Here is a 17649-nt window from a genome sequence, read left to right on the forward strand (position 1 = left end):
ATAATTTTTTTCTCTCCATAATTTTCTTTTTCTCCTCCTCACTCCCCACTTTTACTAGAAACATTCCTTCTTTTCCTTCTTTTGTCCCTCCTATTCTCTTGATTCCTTATACCCTTACCTGCACTCTAATATCTCGAAAAAGATTTGTTATTTCCACTTCTCCAGTTTCACTCTCCACTTTTAATCTCTTGACTACTATCTTATTTTTCCTCTTTGCCCTTTCTTCCCCTTCTAATCTTCTTTCGATCTCACTGAGTCTTTTCTTCAATCTTTCATTCTCACTTCGGACGTTCTTTTCATTCCCTTGAACTATTTCCTCATTTTCTGTTTTTCCCCCATATGCTCATTCCTAATTTCTAGACTGGATACCCGCTCTTCCAACTGCTTGATTTCTCTAGATCTCTGTTCGTCAACCTCTCTCTGTCTATTCTCAATGCTCTCTAGCTTAACCCAAACCTTATCTTTCTCCTCTTTCCAACGTTTATCCCATTCTTCCCATTTTTCTCTGACCTTTTTCACTTCCTCCCTTACATCGGTTCCCTGCCTATTCATATCCCTATTCATTTCATCCAATCTCTTTCTTGTTTCCTCTTTAAAGCCTTTAATTAATTAATTTGTATCGTTGGTAAAAAAACTTTTTCTGGCCAATTTTAAAAGTCTAAAGCACATTAATTTTGATCAAATTTAAGAATAAAAAAAATTAAATTTAAAAGAGATTTATGTTAAACGATTTTTTAATTTCTTAAATTGTTTTTTAAATCGTTAACTAAATTGAGATTTTTTAAAAGTAAGTGATCCCATTTTTTGGAACTGTTATATTTATGTAACTCATTATCACTAGATCAGTGAATTCACTTCTTACAAATTATCTTTAGCAGGTTAAAAAAACTGTATTTACTTTACATAAAAAAATTAATAAACAAATGCATATTCCAGCCATTACCGTTCCAAAGTGTTTGTTCCTTTAAAAAAACTGATAAGGACTTTGTCGGGAATAAGAATATGGACGATTTGTTCATTCCTCATGGCAGCCTTAATTGTTTCAATAATTTTTATAAAAAATGCAAATTTTAATCAGTTTTTAGCCAGCAGATTTCGTTTTTTCAATGAAATTGGTTTTAAAATTACAACAAATAAAGTTAGTGTTTTTCACGAAACCGATTCCAATTATTCAGAAAAGATCCTATTCATTAGAAGACTTTGTCAAGTTAAATATTTTGTTAGTTGAACAAATAAATTTCATTATAAATACAGATTTTCATAAATTTTCAAACATGAGATTCTTTTTAGCGGAATTAACTCTTAATATCTCGTCTGTACATCTTTTCATGTTATTTTATCGATGAGACAGAATTTTTGTTATAAAGAATTTGACTGTGAGATGTATTTGTGTTTTTTAATAAAACTTATTTAAATTGATAAAAAATGTTGTCGGCGAAAGTCGCCTAATAAATAACTTACTACTTTCATTGTCAGGTGATTTCGTAAAAGAACGACATCTACTTGTTGAAATGTAGTCAAGTTATGAAATTTTTTATAAAATAAATATTTTTGTTATTTGTTAATGATTTATCACCAGGAAAGTATTTTTCCAAGTACATAATTTAAAATGTATCTGTTTAGAAGACTGAAATCAGCTGTTAAAACATTGACGACAAAAATCTGTTAATTGAACAAAAATATGTTCGGAGAATTTTTTTTCAAATTTAGATATCTTTTATTAAATAAAAAAAAAGACGCTCAAATCGGATGAGAATTGTGAGCTGTGGACTAATTGTCCTAGAAAAACTTTTTTTTGCTCCATTGTGAAACGGGCCTTAGTGGGGTATAGCGTGACACCTATTCTTTTATCCAGAAAAGGCAATACCAAATAAGAATAAAAAAGTTATTAATGTCCCACTTTACCCCACCCTGTCCCTCTTACTCTGGATTTATGGAAACATATTATTGTAACTACTTTATGTTGATAAAAAGCATTGCATTTGTTTTTAAGTAAGAACAAACAAGAAACAAGCATACTGTAATTCGTACCATAACTTCCGCGAATACATATCCTTGCATTACTCGGTTTCTGACGTCAACTATCCGGCGGAAGTATCATAACGACACGTCTCTCATTCGCTCACATGTCTAGGATTTCATGAGAACTGTGACGCCGTGGAAAAGGGTCATGTGAACGTGTCATGGGCAGCCACCGTGTATATACTCCCATTACAAACCCAAGCTTGTGGGACATTGACCGAAGGCATTATTATTCATATTTCTCATTCGCTTGCCTCCTATGGAATCAACTTTTAACGATACGATACAATATACAATCGTGCCTTATGCTTTCCACACCCTCTCGTGTAAATCTTGCATGTAATGCGAGAGGAAGCTAATTCTTCCTGTTTTTTGTCAAGGGTTGAATACCCTTAATTTTTCTCTTCTGGATAAGCAGTGCAGGAAAAGAAAAATGATAAATTGATTCTATTCTAAAGAAATAGGTTTTAGAGTTCTTTGAGAGTTTGATGTTAAATGTAAAGCACAGATCTGTGCTGAGAAGTCTTTCGTAGATCTTCGTAAATCTTTCGTAAATCTTTTCGTAAATCTTAACGTAGATTTATTTAAAAATTCACTGCGGACTGGTTTGGAACCAACAACCTTCTTATTAACTGTGAGGTGCTCTATCAATTACGTTACCGCAATCCACCAGACCCATTTGCCTTACTAGCGATCAATAACAACCTTTGGAAAAGGTCTGTAATATCCCCTAGCAGTGAACAATAAGTCCTTAACAAGGATCAGTACAACTCCCTAGCAACGAACGATAACAACTTTTATCAAGGCTCAACATCAACCATTAGCAACTCTCAATAACACTCCCTATCAACGATCAATAACAACTCTCTGCAAAGATCAAGACAATCCCCTAGAAACAGTCAATAAGAAACCTTAGAAACGGCTAATAAGAACCCCAAGATACGGACAATAGCAATCCTTAGTAACGGCTAACAAAACTGTTCAGCAACGAGCAATACCAACCTTTATAAATGAGCAATAAAATAGAATATTAACGTTTAATACCAATCTTCGCCAACAGTAAATTGCATCTTCCAGAAACGGTTCATAACAACCATTAGAAATGTTCAGCAGCAAACAATAATAATCGTTAGCAACACTCAATACAAATATCTAGCAACTGGCCACCACAACACTTAGCAACGGTCAACATCAATGCATAGTAATGGTCAACAACATCATCTAGCAATGGTTAATAAAAGCCCTTAGCAACAATAAATAGTATCCACTAGCAGAGGGAAACAACAACCCTAAGTGACAATCAATAAAACTGTCTGGAAACGGCCAGTAGCGGTCCTTAACAACGGGTAATACCCCCCTTCCCCCAGAAACAAGCAATCACAGTCCTTAGCAAGTATCAGTACAACTCTCTAGCAACTGGCAATAGCGATCAAGAGCAATGTGCAATAACAAAATTTATCAACTGTCAATAACATTTTCTAGCAACGGTTCAGAACAAGTCTTAGCAAGGTCAATAACATCCTCTAGCGACGGTTAGTAACATAACTTATCAACGGACTATAACAAACGTTAGAAAAGTGTCAAAACAACTCCCTATCAACATTAAGTAACATCTCTTAACAAGGGCTGAGAACGTCACCTGGAAAATGATAATAACAACCGTTAGCAATCACTAATACAACTTCTCACTAAGTGGCAATAGAAAGACTTAGCAGCGATCAATAACAACTCTTGGCAATGGTTAATAACATCACTTGGCTACGGTTAATGAAAATCCTTAGCAAAAATCAATACAACTTACTAACATTGGCTAATAACACCCCCCTATGAATGAACAATGACAATTCTTATTAATGACCAGTACACTTCTCTAGCAACTGGAAATAAAAACTAATATAAAGGTTAATAACACCCTCAGAAACTGTCAATAACTTCTCCTAGCAATGGTTATTAACAACCTTAAGGAACGACTAATAAAATCCTTCAGAAAGGCTTAATAACAATCCTTGTCAACGGTAATTAACAATTGGTTCATTTTTAAAATCAACAAAAGAGTCTAAATGTTTAAATTAGAATTGAGAAATTATGCGCACAGGTAACAATCTCGTGAAAAAAGTAAAAAGGTACAATTTTTAAATAATAGTTTATGTAGAAGGGGAATAAATTTCAGAATGCAGTCGAACATAAGTGGTCTCCTGTGGCTTTTAATTTAAATATAAGATTCTCAATTACACTTTGAAAGTATCTTTTACGTAAATCTCAGTTGGCGAATGAAATATTCTTTGGAAAGAAATTTTTTGGAAAGTATGAATCAGAGTTGAAGATATATCGCCGGAAATTGATCAGTCGTGAGGGCGAAGATCAAAAGGATAAAAAATCTGGCGACGCAGGAACCAGCTTTTATTTCGATTTGTGGGAAGTAATCTGATTCACGTTCGCGGTAAGCAAAGATTCCGGAATGCGATCGAACTACAGCTTGGAAAGAACAAGACGGTGAAGCGGAATCTTCATGGAGAACGTGACACACGACAATCCCCACCACGATCCTTTGGCCGTGTGCATGGTCCCGTGCCTCCTTCTGCGGCGTTCACACAGTCAATATTACTTTTACTTTTAGCGACCATTTAATTTATGCTATTAACATCTATTTAATCTTACAAATTAAAGTTACATAGATTTTTACTTATCGCGAATTAATCAAAAAGAGGCTAGAAAATAAGTTCTACAACATGCATTGTGGGCTGGGTTTAAATCAACAACCTCCTTGAATTAAAAATTTAGTAGACGAATAGCTGATACAGATTTTTTATTGAAACCTATGATATCTAGAATATTTAAAGCTTGGCTTTTTTTATCGTATTATTCTGAAAACCTAATGATTTAAATAGATTGATGAGAAAACCAATAAGAAACCAAGTTTCTTAACTTTTTTTTTTCATTCTCAGATCACAACTAAAATTCTAAAGTAAGAAGCCTTATGTCCCAAACAGGCAAGTTCCAAGCCGCAATTTCAACACACTAAAAACTCTGGAGTCAATTTTTTTGCAGGTAATTTCAAGATGGTGTTTCATCTCTCTCATTGTTGGGGTTGGAAACTCTTGGATTGTTTTTGCCGCAAAACTGAAAAATAATTGACAGTAGGTGACGTTTCGTACTCCAAGTCTGAGGGAAACGATACCTTGTGAAGTGGTACCATACACACTACCAAGACTAATTTTTGTTGCAGGTATTTGGTACCCTGAATTTGGCGTTAGATTAACACTTTGTTTTTACTGTAAAAAGCGTCAAGACAAAATAATAAATACACACAAAATAGACTCAAAGTAAAAGTCCAAAAATAATATCTGCAGAACATTTTCAAACTGTCAATCCCAAGCCGCAGATCCTAAATCCACACGTCCTGAAAATATAAGTCTAAAATGTGCAAGGAAAGTAACAGCGTTTCGATCCAGGCCTATACGAAAACCCTCAAAAATGATAAAAATAGTTTTTAAAAGGGGTGAAAGAAACGAGGGTAGTGTGAAAAGCAAAAGTGATGTGATACCTTTACTGTCAGAAGTCAATTAGGAGTTGTAACATAAAGCCTTGAAATTTGATAGAGAAATTTGATACATCCTCTTCTAATGAATGGATTTTGTAACCTTAAAATGATACGCGGTTAGTAGGAGTGAAAAGGAGAGGGGCTGAATGGCATAAAGGCATTGTGAGAGTGAGAGCTTTTTGTTATCGTTGCGCGCGGGAGTGCAATCTAGAAATCAGATTAAATGTCGGATTTCCTGCACGAGGGTCGTCCCCGTTTGTGAATGCAGGAAGCCCCACTCATTACCTTACCCGGTCGGGCCCCTTAACCAACCTCTGCAACGCACTCTGATACATTCATTCCCAACGATTTCTTTTTTTTTGCACTGATATTTTAAACCCTGTCATGTTTACCTCAAAAAATTTTGTGATTGTTATTAATTGAAATTTTTATTTAAAGAAATTAATTCTTATTTCCTTTTCATTATGTATGTGATAAGTTCAAATCTGCAGAAGATTGTTTTTGAACTAACAAGAAGTCAGCTTTGAGAAATCATTCTTGCATACAAATCGTGTGTACATTTTAATACTAACGTACTTTTAAATTGTATGTACATAGTGCAGGTAATTACAAATATCTTGATATTCACATCCTCGGCCACCTGTGTCTTTTCCGGCCTTTTTCACCCTCAAAACGTTACGAAATGTAGTCAACCTTGTGGCTAATTATTGTATTTAACATAAAGGGATGTTACCTTCCTTTCAGTTTTGTAACGAATTTGGTATTTGAAAGACCTGCGGATGTAAATTAAAATTAGTTCAAGGATTTAAACTGAAGTAATACAAAAAATAGAATCACACAAATTATAAATGAAACGTAAGCCACGCACGATTATAAATACAGCGCACGTGCAGAATTGCCAAAAAACTGCTTTTGTTAAGGGTTTCATCTTCTGTGTATGATTTTATTACATTTTTAGTGTGACGTTTAAATTGAACTTATAATTTAAATCATTTATTTTAATTCAATGATTTTGGTAAACTTTTAAAATAAAAAACTTTTTAATTTTAAAGTTGAAAAATTAATGTTTGACCATTTTGAAGAGTTCCAATTGCAAATTTTTAACATATATAATCAAAAATTATTCAACTTTCAATATCTATATTTTAAAAGTATTTAATTCTGAAAGTTTTCAAGCAGTATAATTTTAAAGGTTTATTTTGTGTCCTTTCAGGTATTTTTGAATATGTTATATAATTCTGAAAATTTGCAATTGAACACTCTTCAATATTTAATGGTCATGCATTTTTCGAAATAGATTAGGTATAAATCTTAAAACATACTGTATGATCATCATTAATTTTTTGCAAAACCTATTATATTTGAAAAAACACTTAAGGTATCGTCCATAAACTACTTACTACGTTACCAATTTCAGGTTATAATAATCTTCATTCACCCCCTCCTTATCCCTCGCCATGGACTGCGAAATTGAAGTTCAATTTTTGACCAAAAGAGATTAATTTTCAACAAAAAAAAAGACGAATTTCCAACAAAATAAAAATTATTTCTAACTAAACAATTAAATTTCCAACCAGATAGTTAAAATCTTCAACAAAGGAGATAACTTTTCAACAAAATGCATGAATTTGTAATCAAATAGTTAAATTTTCAAATGAAAAAAAAAAAGTTTTCACGAATTTTTTACAAAACAGTTGAACTTTCTGTCCAAAAACATGACCGCTTTACAAAAAAGTACATTCTTTACCAAATAGTTAAATTTTCAATCACATAACTTGATTTGTAAACAGATAGTATGGAACTTTTACCAAAATATTAGAATTCTGAACAAAAAATATGAATTTTTAACAAAAATGTTACTTTCCCACCAAATAGTTTAATTTTCCACACAAGAGAACAAATTTAAGTTTTTAACAAAAAAGAAGAATTTTCAACAAAAGGCATAAATTTGGAAGTAGCTAGTTTTATCCCATACTATACAAAACGTCAATTATCAAGCACAATAGTTTAATTTATGACCAAACAAGATGTATATAAAATTTTTTAAAAATTTGAATCCTCAAAAAACAACATTTCTTTTTAATAAAAAAAAATAATAAAATAGAATTTTGAACAAAATGCAGGAATTTTCAACTACACAGCTTATTTTTCAATAAAAAAATATATAAATAAAAATTTTGGACTCAAAATAAAATAGTAATATTTTCAGCAAAAAACATTAATTCTCTACAAATAAAAAATTTTAATCAAAAAATTAATTTTTTAGCAAAACAGTTAATTACTCAACCAAATAGATTAACTTTTTAATAAAACAATTGTTTTTCAAAACGACAATTAATTTTCATCAGAATATATGAACTTTGAACTACACAGTTGAACTATTTGATAAAAAACACCAATTTTCAAATACATATCAAAATTTTCAACTAAAAACTATACATTTTTCACCACAAATGAATTAGTTAAATGTTCAGTTAAAAATTTCGTACCAAATATTTTAATTTCTAACCTGAGATTGATCTCTAACCACACAAACCAATTTTTATCAAAGCAATTTAACTTTCAACCTATTAGTTAAATTAAAAAAAAGGATGAGTTTTTAATAAAATAGGCACATTCTCAAATGGCAATTAAATTTTTAACTAAATATTAGCATATTTAAATGAACAAGATTAATTTATAACTAAAAATAAAGCAGTGGACTTTTCAACCATAAGAAAATGAACTTTTAACCGAAAAAGATGGATTTTCTTACTAGGTTTTATATAAATTCAATTATCAACCAAGCGAGAAATACGAGGAATAGGGATTTCTTGAAAAATGCAGGAAAAAGAGGATTTATCTAAAAACTGGAAATGATGGTAATATGGAATAGAGTGTGAAGTCAAAAACAAAAAAGTGGTTTTGAATCTAACTTTATCGTTGCAGTGGTATCTTTGAAAAAACGCACAAAATTTGTTAAAATTCATTAGTCGAAAAGGTTCCAAACATGGAAAAAATATTATAAGCTGTCTACCCATACGAGAAGATTACTTCGCTGATTAAAAAACATAGCTAGAGTAATGAATAGTATTTTAATTTGAGGTAGCTTGACACCATATGATATTGACGTGTCCAATTTACAAGGTGCCATCTCGGTAGGACGAAATAAAAAGGTGTCATCTCGGGTGACGAAACATGGATGCTTAAGAATCCCATATAAATAGCATTTGGAACACCAACGCCCTTTGCAGTAGGGAACCTTCTTATTTGGTTCTGCCCAGATAGCACGTTGTCACTTGGACCTGTCGATATTGATATAATGTTTTCTTAAATTTATGAAACTTGTCTTTCTATAAATTGAGAAACCATTGGTGTCAAACTTCAAATAGTCACGATCAATGAATTTTCAAAGCGCTGTTGTCACCATAAAAACTAGGGGTACGAAGCGTTGCAGGTAATCGTTCAATCAGTCCCCAACTGATGCAAACTTTCCGCAGAGTCCGCTGGAGATATATGCGATTGACCGCGCAAAGTTTTTCTCATTTTGAAGTACCCAACTCGCACTTGCCCTTCTTGCTAGATTTTCTGCTAAATTTCTTACTCTCCGTTTTTTTTTATGTTCGTAAAAATTTAGTAACATATTTTATGGACGAAGCCTATAATAGGGCTATTAAAAAACCTTGTTAAGTCCGAAGAGAACTGATAACTTTCAGTCGCTACATTAATTCAAAAGGAAACATAAAAAGCTCTTTGTTTTTAATCTGTCGATGTTATGACATTACTTTATCCCCGAATCAGCCATTTTGACCAAAGATGCCCGCCCCGTAGTAAATTTGCTCAATTATGTCAAGCATCTGCATCTCGCGGCACACCAATTAGTTCGTGCAACTTACCGCTCCAATTTACACGTCCCATTAGAATATTTCGAATGTAATAAAACGTCAGGTCAACATTAAATTATCAGCTGTAATCGGGCGCCTCAATTGCCGAACTTCCTGGCCGTAAAAATGAATTTCGTGCGTAAATTCGACCGCCTGACGAGATTGAACTTCCCCTGATATTCCAAATGATGTCGAGGGCTCGCAAATTTCGGAAATAACGTGAGTGTTTCATAGTACGTGATTCCTGCCTGGTACATACTTTGTGGAAAAAATGAACCGGTCTTTGGAATTAATTACCGCAGGTGAGTAAAGCTCGGGCTACCACTTTGTATAGGAGAATTTAAACATCAAATATAAATTTATGGATATTTCTCCACGCAGAAAGGTCCACTTTGCTTCTTCACGATAATTCATTCCTTTTTTTAGTAAATTCCTTATTTTTGTTAACATTCGCCAAAATGATAAGAGACCACAATGCGAAATTTTCTACATTCTATGTTAAAAACTATTATATCAAATGTCTTACAATTTTTTTGTGTGTACCTTGGTCTGGTACTGCTCATTCTGACACTGCAAAATAATGTTCACATTTTATTTTTCCTGATCCTAATAGGGCCCTGCTGTGGTTGGTTAATTATTTTGCCTTTTCTTAAGTGAAGCTAAACACTTTTTTTTTATTTGTCATTAAAGAAGATTCTCAAAGTACCTACGGCCATGACGATTACATTCTCATTGCGATAATCGCGCTTCGCGCTTAACAGTTAGGTTATACAGGATCTAATTTTTCTAATTTTGGGCTAATCGAAAAAATCGGCGAGAATAGTTTTAAAATATATTTGGTATCTAGTAAAAATTTTGAATGAGATTTTTGGATCTATGAAAAAAATAATTTTTTATAGTTTTTGAAAATTTTCAAATTTTTGAAAAGTACATAACTTTTCTAATTTTCATCAAAATAAACAATTTCATTCAGATAATTTACAAGCCTTTCACCCATCTATAAGAAACTTCGACAAAATTTTTTTAAATTTCAAAAAAAAAAATCAAAATTTTTAAAATGCTTCCAATTTTTTAATTTTGGTTCGAAATATCTGATTAACAAACTGAGCCTTCATTTTGGGTACCTTCAGAAGTGTATCAAATGCGGACTCGATTGGACAATTCCTTCAAAAGTCAGCGTGGCTACAACATTCAGGTAACCATACACACAGGCATACATATACAGACCTACAGACAGACACCGATGAAATTTTTTTTGGACGATTACATTACATTCTCAGAAATGAGAATGTGAAAAAGTGACTGTTCCTTTTTAAAAGTATTTATCAGAAGATATTATTGTTTTAAATATATTTTTAGTTTATCACACTCAAGCACAAAAAAATTTAATGTTCGACAGTTTTTCCTATTTTTTTCTTGAACATGCGATGACAATTTGATAATTTAATCGTATAATCAAGTAGATGAATCGTTTTTGTTGTTGTTCGTCATTTCTCGTTGTATAATCGTACCTGAATTAAAAATCTATGAAAGTGAATGAATCTTAGTTAAAATCTTTAAAATTGAACTATCCCAAAAAAGCAAGCAAAATTGAGAAAAATTGCATCGTCGTACACATTAAATATTGAAGAGTTTTTAAATAAACATATTCTAAATTAAATCATTTTCAGTTTTAAATAACTATTCAAAATTGAAAATCATTCAATTGTAAATCTTTAAAATTGAAGACTTGAAGAGTTTTAAATTTTGAAAATTTGCCATTAAAAATTATGCAAGTTTTCAATATTAACAGTCAAAATTCTGAAGCTTTTATTCTATGTATACAATTTGAAATTTCTTTAATTTTGAAGATTTAAAATTAAAAACTCTTGACAAAACTTAACATTTTTATTGATACAACTTCAATACTAAGTAAATTTTAATTTTTAATCATCACAATCATTGATTTTTTAAATTCAAATCTTCAAACTTGCATCGGTTTCAATCGTTCAAATTAAATATTTTAGATCCTTCATTTGCAAATATTCAAAATCGAACAATCTTCGATTGCATGTCTTTAAAATTAAAATAAATATTCCAAAAAACGTGAGAAATGACTTCATTTTGAACTACAAATATTCCGAATTAATCGATATTTAATTGTTAACCTGAAAAATTAAAAAGTGGCACATTTCTATTCTTTAACATTGACGAATTTTTAACTACAAACGTAAAAAATCGAACTATAAAAGAAAATTGTTGAAAAGTATATATCTTTAAAATATAAAAAGTAAAAAATTGAATAATTTCTAATTCTATATTCTTAAAATTCAAAAATCTTAGATATAACACTTAATTCTTTAAAAACTTTAATTTGATATCTTAACAATTTAAGAGTTTTTAATTTTTTTTAAATTTACAATGACAAATTTTTTATGTGTAATGTTTGAAAATTAAGCCTTTTGTAATTCTGATGATCCACATTGTAAATTTCTTTAATGACACAATTTAAAACAAATAATTTATAGGTCTTAAAAATTGAATTAATCTCATTATAAATCTTTACAATTAAACAATTTTTAATTTTTAATATTAAAAATGTTAAAAATTAAAGAATTTACATCGCAGGTCATTAAAATATAAATATATGTTTTTAAAAACCATTAAAGTTATATCTTTTTAAAGTAAAAAATTCCGAAAAAATGAATCTTCAATTGTAGATCTGAAAAATTTAAAAATTAAAAAAAAAACCTTGAAAATTAAAAAATATTCAGTTATACATCTTAAAAATTAGTTTTTTTCAAAAATAAGCTTTAAAAGTTACACACATTTAAGATGTAAATCTTGAAAATTGAATTATTTTTAATTCAATATTTTCAAAGTTCAAGAATTTTCAATGTAACTCTTCTAAATTGTGTAACTTCGAGATATAAATCTTAAAAATGGAAGAGTGTTTCATTTTCCAGATTTATCATTAAAAAATATGGATATTTTAAGTTTGACACTTTGAAATTTTGTCATTTTTATGATCTTCATTTGAAATTTCTTTAATTTGGAAGGTTCAGAATTAAAAAATTTCGACAAAATTTAGGAATTTTTGTTTATACATCAATAAAGTTAAATAAATTGAATTTAACAATTTTTTAAATAGATAGTTATAGATCCCTGAATCACGTATTGAATCAGTTATTTAAAATTTACCAATTATGTTACTATATTCCAATTTACCCGTCCAAAAAGCTTAGAATACAAATTTTTATAAAATGGAGTCCATTTTTGAATTTTTAATTCAAAAATAATGTGTCCCCTAAGGGTTTACATTTTTCTTACACCTTCTCTATTCCTTTACACACCCTCCACACACTTACTTGGTGGTGGAAGGGGGACCTACAGTTTAAGGTGGGTTCCGAACCACCAAGAGCAACAGCCTTAAGTACTTAGAGAAAACCTCTTTCTCTAGAGGTACGGGTCCCACGACTCTCCGGAGATGAACAACTCCCTTGCTAGGCTAGTTCTTCACCGCATGGGCCACCGAGACTCTTCCAGAGTGCGAGGCGGGAATCGAACCCGCAAGCCGAAGGAGTTGGTCCAAAGCCTACGCTTTAGTCCCCACGACAATCGTCCCACTAGGGTAGTAACTTCTTAAAAGTAAATATGTTACTGACAGGTTTCGTTACTATTTTAAACTGTTACTTGTAAAGTTTTTTTAGTGTTTGCAACTTTTGCAGTAACTTGAAATTTTAATTTTAGTTTCTTTGACAATACTTTGTGTTTTTTTGTATATCTTCTGTTAAGACAAATTTATAAATCAGTTATGGTTAGAAAATTCGTCTTCTTCATTAAATTCAACAGTCATTGATTTTTAATTGAAATATTTGTTGGTTGACATAATATAAACCATTTCATTTTTCCTTGGCGATTTATGTATTTTGGTTGAAAATTCAACTACTTTATCAAAAATGCATGTGTTTTGTTGAAAATTCAACTACTTTTGTACAAAAAGTGGAACTATTTAGTTAAAAAGACAGTTATTTTTCGAAATTTTTATTGTCAGTTTGAAAATGCGACTGTTTTGTACAAAATTCGCCTTTCTGTTTTTTTGTTGTTGGAAATTTAACTATTTTGGTAGAAAATTATTGATTGAAAATTCATCTATTACGTTGAAAATTCAATTAATTTGGAGGAAAGTTGAACTAATTGATTTCAAATGAACTTTTTTGTTGGAAATCTATATTTTCGGTATGAAAATACAATTTTTGTAAGAAATTTTTGTTCTTTGTTGGTTTAACATTTAGATTTTTCGTTTATAAATTGTCCTCTCTTGTTAAAGAAATCGAATTTGTTTTTGGTTGAAAATTCAGGTATCTTAGTAGAAAATTAATCTGATCTAATATGGTTGGAAATTTATGTATTTTGTTCAAAATTCAACTATTGTTATAAAATGTTAAATTAGTTAGTTGAAAAATGAAGATAGTTTTTTGTTGAAAATTGCTATTTTGTTCCAATTATAATGAAAAAGTACAGACATTGTTTTTGGTTTGAAAATTCATCTCTGTTGGTGAACAAATTTCTGTAGAAGGTTCAGCTATTTTTCTTAAATTCGTCTTTTCTAGATAAAAATTTAACTTCTTGGTCGAGAGTTGAACAGCTTTGTTAAAAATTCAGTTGTTCGGTTAAAGATTCATAATTTTATTTTACAATTGGCCTATTTGATTGAAAATTTCACTCATTTTTTCATTTTTTTTTGCTACAAAATTCGAATTTTTTGTTAGAATATTCAACTATTCGGCTGAAAGTTAATTTTTTGTCTAGAAATTTAAATCTTCTGTTGAAAATTCGACTATTCGTATGTAAATGAAATTTTTTTGTTGAAAATTCATATTTTTGGTACGGAAATTTAACAATTTAGTTGAAAATTTACGTGATTTAAGGAGTTAAGTCTTGTGTATAAAAGTTTCCTTTTTCTTTTGAAAATTAATTTTTTTCTGCTAACAATTTTTTGTCTTTTTTGGTTGGAAAATACAATTTTTAACGAAATATACTGTATTTTATTTACCATTTTGAATCATATTCCTTGTTTTTCACCTTTATTTGAAAAATGGACATTTAAATATATATATAATTTTTCAGAAGATTCATAATTTTTAAGAATTTTAGGTAACGTCTGGCGCATATCATCGCAAATTGGAATTTTGGATTTTATTATTCTTTTTTGTCGAAAGTTGATATTTTTATTTGAAAAATTATATGTTGAGGAAGATTAACAACTTTTTAACAATTTTAGGCCATTTAGTCGTTTTGCACAGAAAATATGATTTTAAAAATGTTTAAAACCCATTAGATTTCAAGGAAGATTACAAATTGCGAGCAATTGATAAGTTAAACTGGAATTTTTAACCCGGAAATTCGATATAAATTTCAAAGAAGATTTACAATTTTTGAAGAATTTAAGTTTATGTTCGCAGTTTTTAACTGATAATATAATCATTTATTTTGAAGAAAAATTATATATTTCGAAGAAAATTCGCAATCGAGAACCATTTTTGTTACTTTATGTCAGTCTTTTATGTCGAAAATCGGTATTCCTTATCAAGAAAAGAATTATTCTTTATATTATCATTGAATCGTTAAAACTTCGCTTTTTACAATTTTATGTTTTGTTAGCTTTTTGTATCAGAAAAACACAGTTACGGCAGTCTGAAACTTTTAATCATTAAGTTAAATACATTCAAGTTGAAAAAATCAGACTTGAAATCGAAAATTTTCAAAATGTTGTTTTCCTGTGTTTTCATTTACATGTCTTTTAATTTATATGACAAGTAATTTTGCAGGTTCGTGTGGAATTACTAAAACCTTAATTCTGATTATCTTATTATCAATCAATTAACATATAAATACATTTTTTGGAACAATTATTAATATATCAATATCTGAAATTATATAACAAATGTATTTATGGTTTTTTTTTGTTTTAAACGGCAGAATAGAATTGACATAATATTTCGGTCACTTTCATCGATTAAAAAAATTCTAGTTTTTGTTGGCTTTTTTTCAACCAAAGCATTCTTGAAATAAATAAAATCTTTGTTGATTCTATACTTATCAAATGTTTGGTTCTTCCAACCAAAAAATTGCATATCTTAATAGAAATGTGCAAACCCATCATGATTTAAAATTCTCAATCTTTTGGGAATGGCCCTGAAAAAATGCTTTCTCTATTCGACTTTAAATTGCTATCCTATTCCAAGCCTACAACCGTAAAATGTTAGCACCTTCTTATATCATTAATTTTCCCATTTCAGAAAAAGATTTAGCCCATTAAGAAAAAGTGTTTCATTTTTCCTTTCCTACGTTCATTACCACAAGGAACAGGAACGATGATTGCTCGGCTTAAGTGAGCTTGACTGGGTCAATGGATTCCGTTGGTCTGTAACAAATGAGAGATTTCCGTTGCAACTTTTTCTTCCTGTTTTCAAGACTGTATCCCTCTGTGGTGAAAACGCATCTCGAGAGGAAATTAGGGTCGCTGATATTTCTTGAAGGCTGGCACACTGCGGAAGCTTTAGAGACCAGAGCATAAGCGTTCCCGAGGACGGAAGGTAATTTGCTGTCATTGAAACGCATAATGGGCCACCCTGGAGGTTCCGTGTTGCGGTTCTGAAGAGTCATAATCAAAATCTCATGAGTTTGCTAAAATTAAGAAATTTGTGGACGACCCTGCAAAATTAGATGACACCTTCTACATCCGCTTGCAATTTTAGAAGATTAGGACTCACAACCTATATTCCAAAAACGTAATTTTCGTTAGTATGCCTAGTGAGAATAGCTTGTTAAAAGTCTAGTTTATGCTATTCTACAGATTGAAATTTGCCTTTTAAATTCTATTCACTTTACTTATGTTTAAGATATTAAATAATGTCCCAGATAAGAATTCATTTCTGAATTTATTTTGGGTTATATCTAAAGATAATTTCCTTCTATATTAACTGGATGGCCGTACATAAATATCTTTTTAAATTTGGGTGAACTTCCGATTAAGGTTTACCTCCAAAATTATTCACACTGCATATACCTATGTATTTTGATGCGCTGATTACGAATATGATAGTGAAAATTAACGGCTAGGCGATTTTCATGGTGAAACCATGAAAAAACCATCAAAATCATGGTTTTTGGCGTTTATCTCAGGCAATATGCAAAATTTAAAAAAATGTTTTAAATAAAAGTTGTAGACCTCATTGAAATACATATTTTTTGGTTGAAGCATTTTTTTCTACGATTAATCGTTTTCGAGGTATGTACGTCCATTGGTTTCGGCTTGGTGCCTGATCACGCTCTTCACCGCGGGAAGGTTGGAGTACTTTGAAGAGCATATTTTTTTTTATGTTTTGTTAGTATGTAATTTTTTTTTGAGTTTTTAATATTTCAAGTTTTTTTTTGCATTTTTGAAGGCTTTTTGTTTTTTATTGGTTTTACCAACATTTTTATATGTTTTTGCCGGGGTAGCAAATTTTAATGTCCTGCATTAATTTCGAGAAAGGATCAGCGTTTATTTTTTTTACTCGACGCCGACACAAAAACTTGGAAAGGTGATCCGCTAAATTGTTTTTTCGAACACCTCCACGAGATAAAAAGCGTCGCATCCAACGCCAGGAGGACTCAATGTTCTGGGTGTGTGCCCCAGTATCTGAGTTCACGAATTCTTCAATTTCGCGTAACCACTCAAAGGTTTTTTCACGATTTTGAAAAATTTGGCTCAAATTGAAAATATTATACTTTTTGTCCATACTTTATTATTTTTAGTCAGCGACGAGCAAAGAACGCTTGTGAATGCACCCGATTTCGTAGCTAATTTATGTATTTAATTAGAAAACATATATCTTTCTATGAGAGAAAAATGTGTTTGGAATAAAAAATATATTCTTTCGAGCGAAACATATATATAGTTAACTCAAATATATATTTCTTTCTTTGAAAAGAGAGTTTATGTTTTCACATATCTCCCCCTTTTCCAAGTCCCGTGGGGGTGGGAAGGCACCCCTGTGACAGGTTATAGAAATAATGTAGGTTACATACCTCCCCCTTTTCCCAAGTCGCGTGGGGGGCGGGAAGGCACCCCTGTGACAGGTTATAGAAATAATGTAGCTCACATACCTCCCCCTTTTCCAAGTCCCGTGGAGGCGGGAAGGCACCCCTGTGACAGGTTATATAAATAATGTATGTCACATACCTCCCCCTTTCCCC

General features: G+C 30.8%; 1 long non-coding RNA gene across 1 annotated transcript in view; it reads left to right on the forward strand.

Annotated features, from left to right (window-relative positions):
* Window positions 1–15210: 15210 nt before the first annotated feature.
* LOC117174872 overlaps window positions 15211–17649 on the forward strand; it is a 7803-nt gene continuing 5364 nt past the window's right edge. Inside the window, exons 1-2 of the long non-coding RNA XR_004467389.1 lie at window positions 15211–15236; window positions 15708–16004. This is a non-coding gene — a long non-coding RNA (uncharacterized LOC117174872). The remainder of the gene's footprint in view (window positions 15237–15707; window positions 16005–17649) is intronic.

This window comes from Belonocnema kinseyi, chromosome 6 (assembly GCF_010883055.1).
Source record: "Belonocnema kinseyi isolate 2016_QV_RU_SX_M_011 chromosome 6, B_treatae_v1, whole genome shotgun sequence".
NCBI classification, from domain to species: Eukaryota; Metazoa; Arthropoda; class Insecta; order Hymenoptera; family Cynipidae; genus Belonocnema; species Belonocnema kinseyi.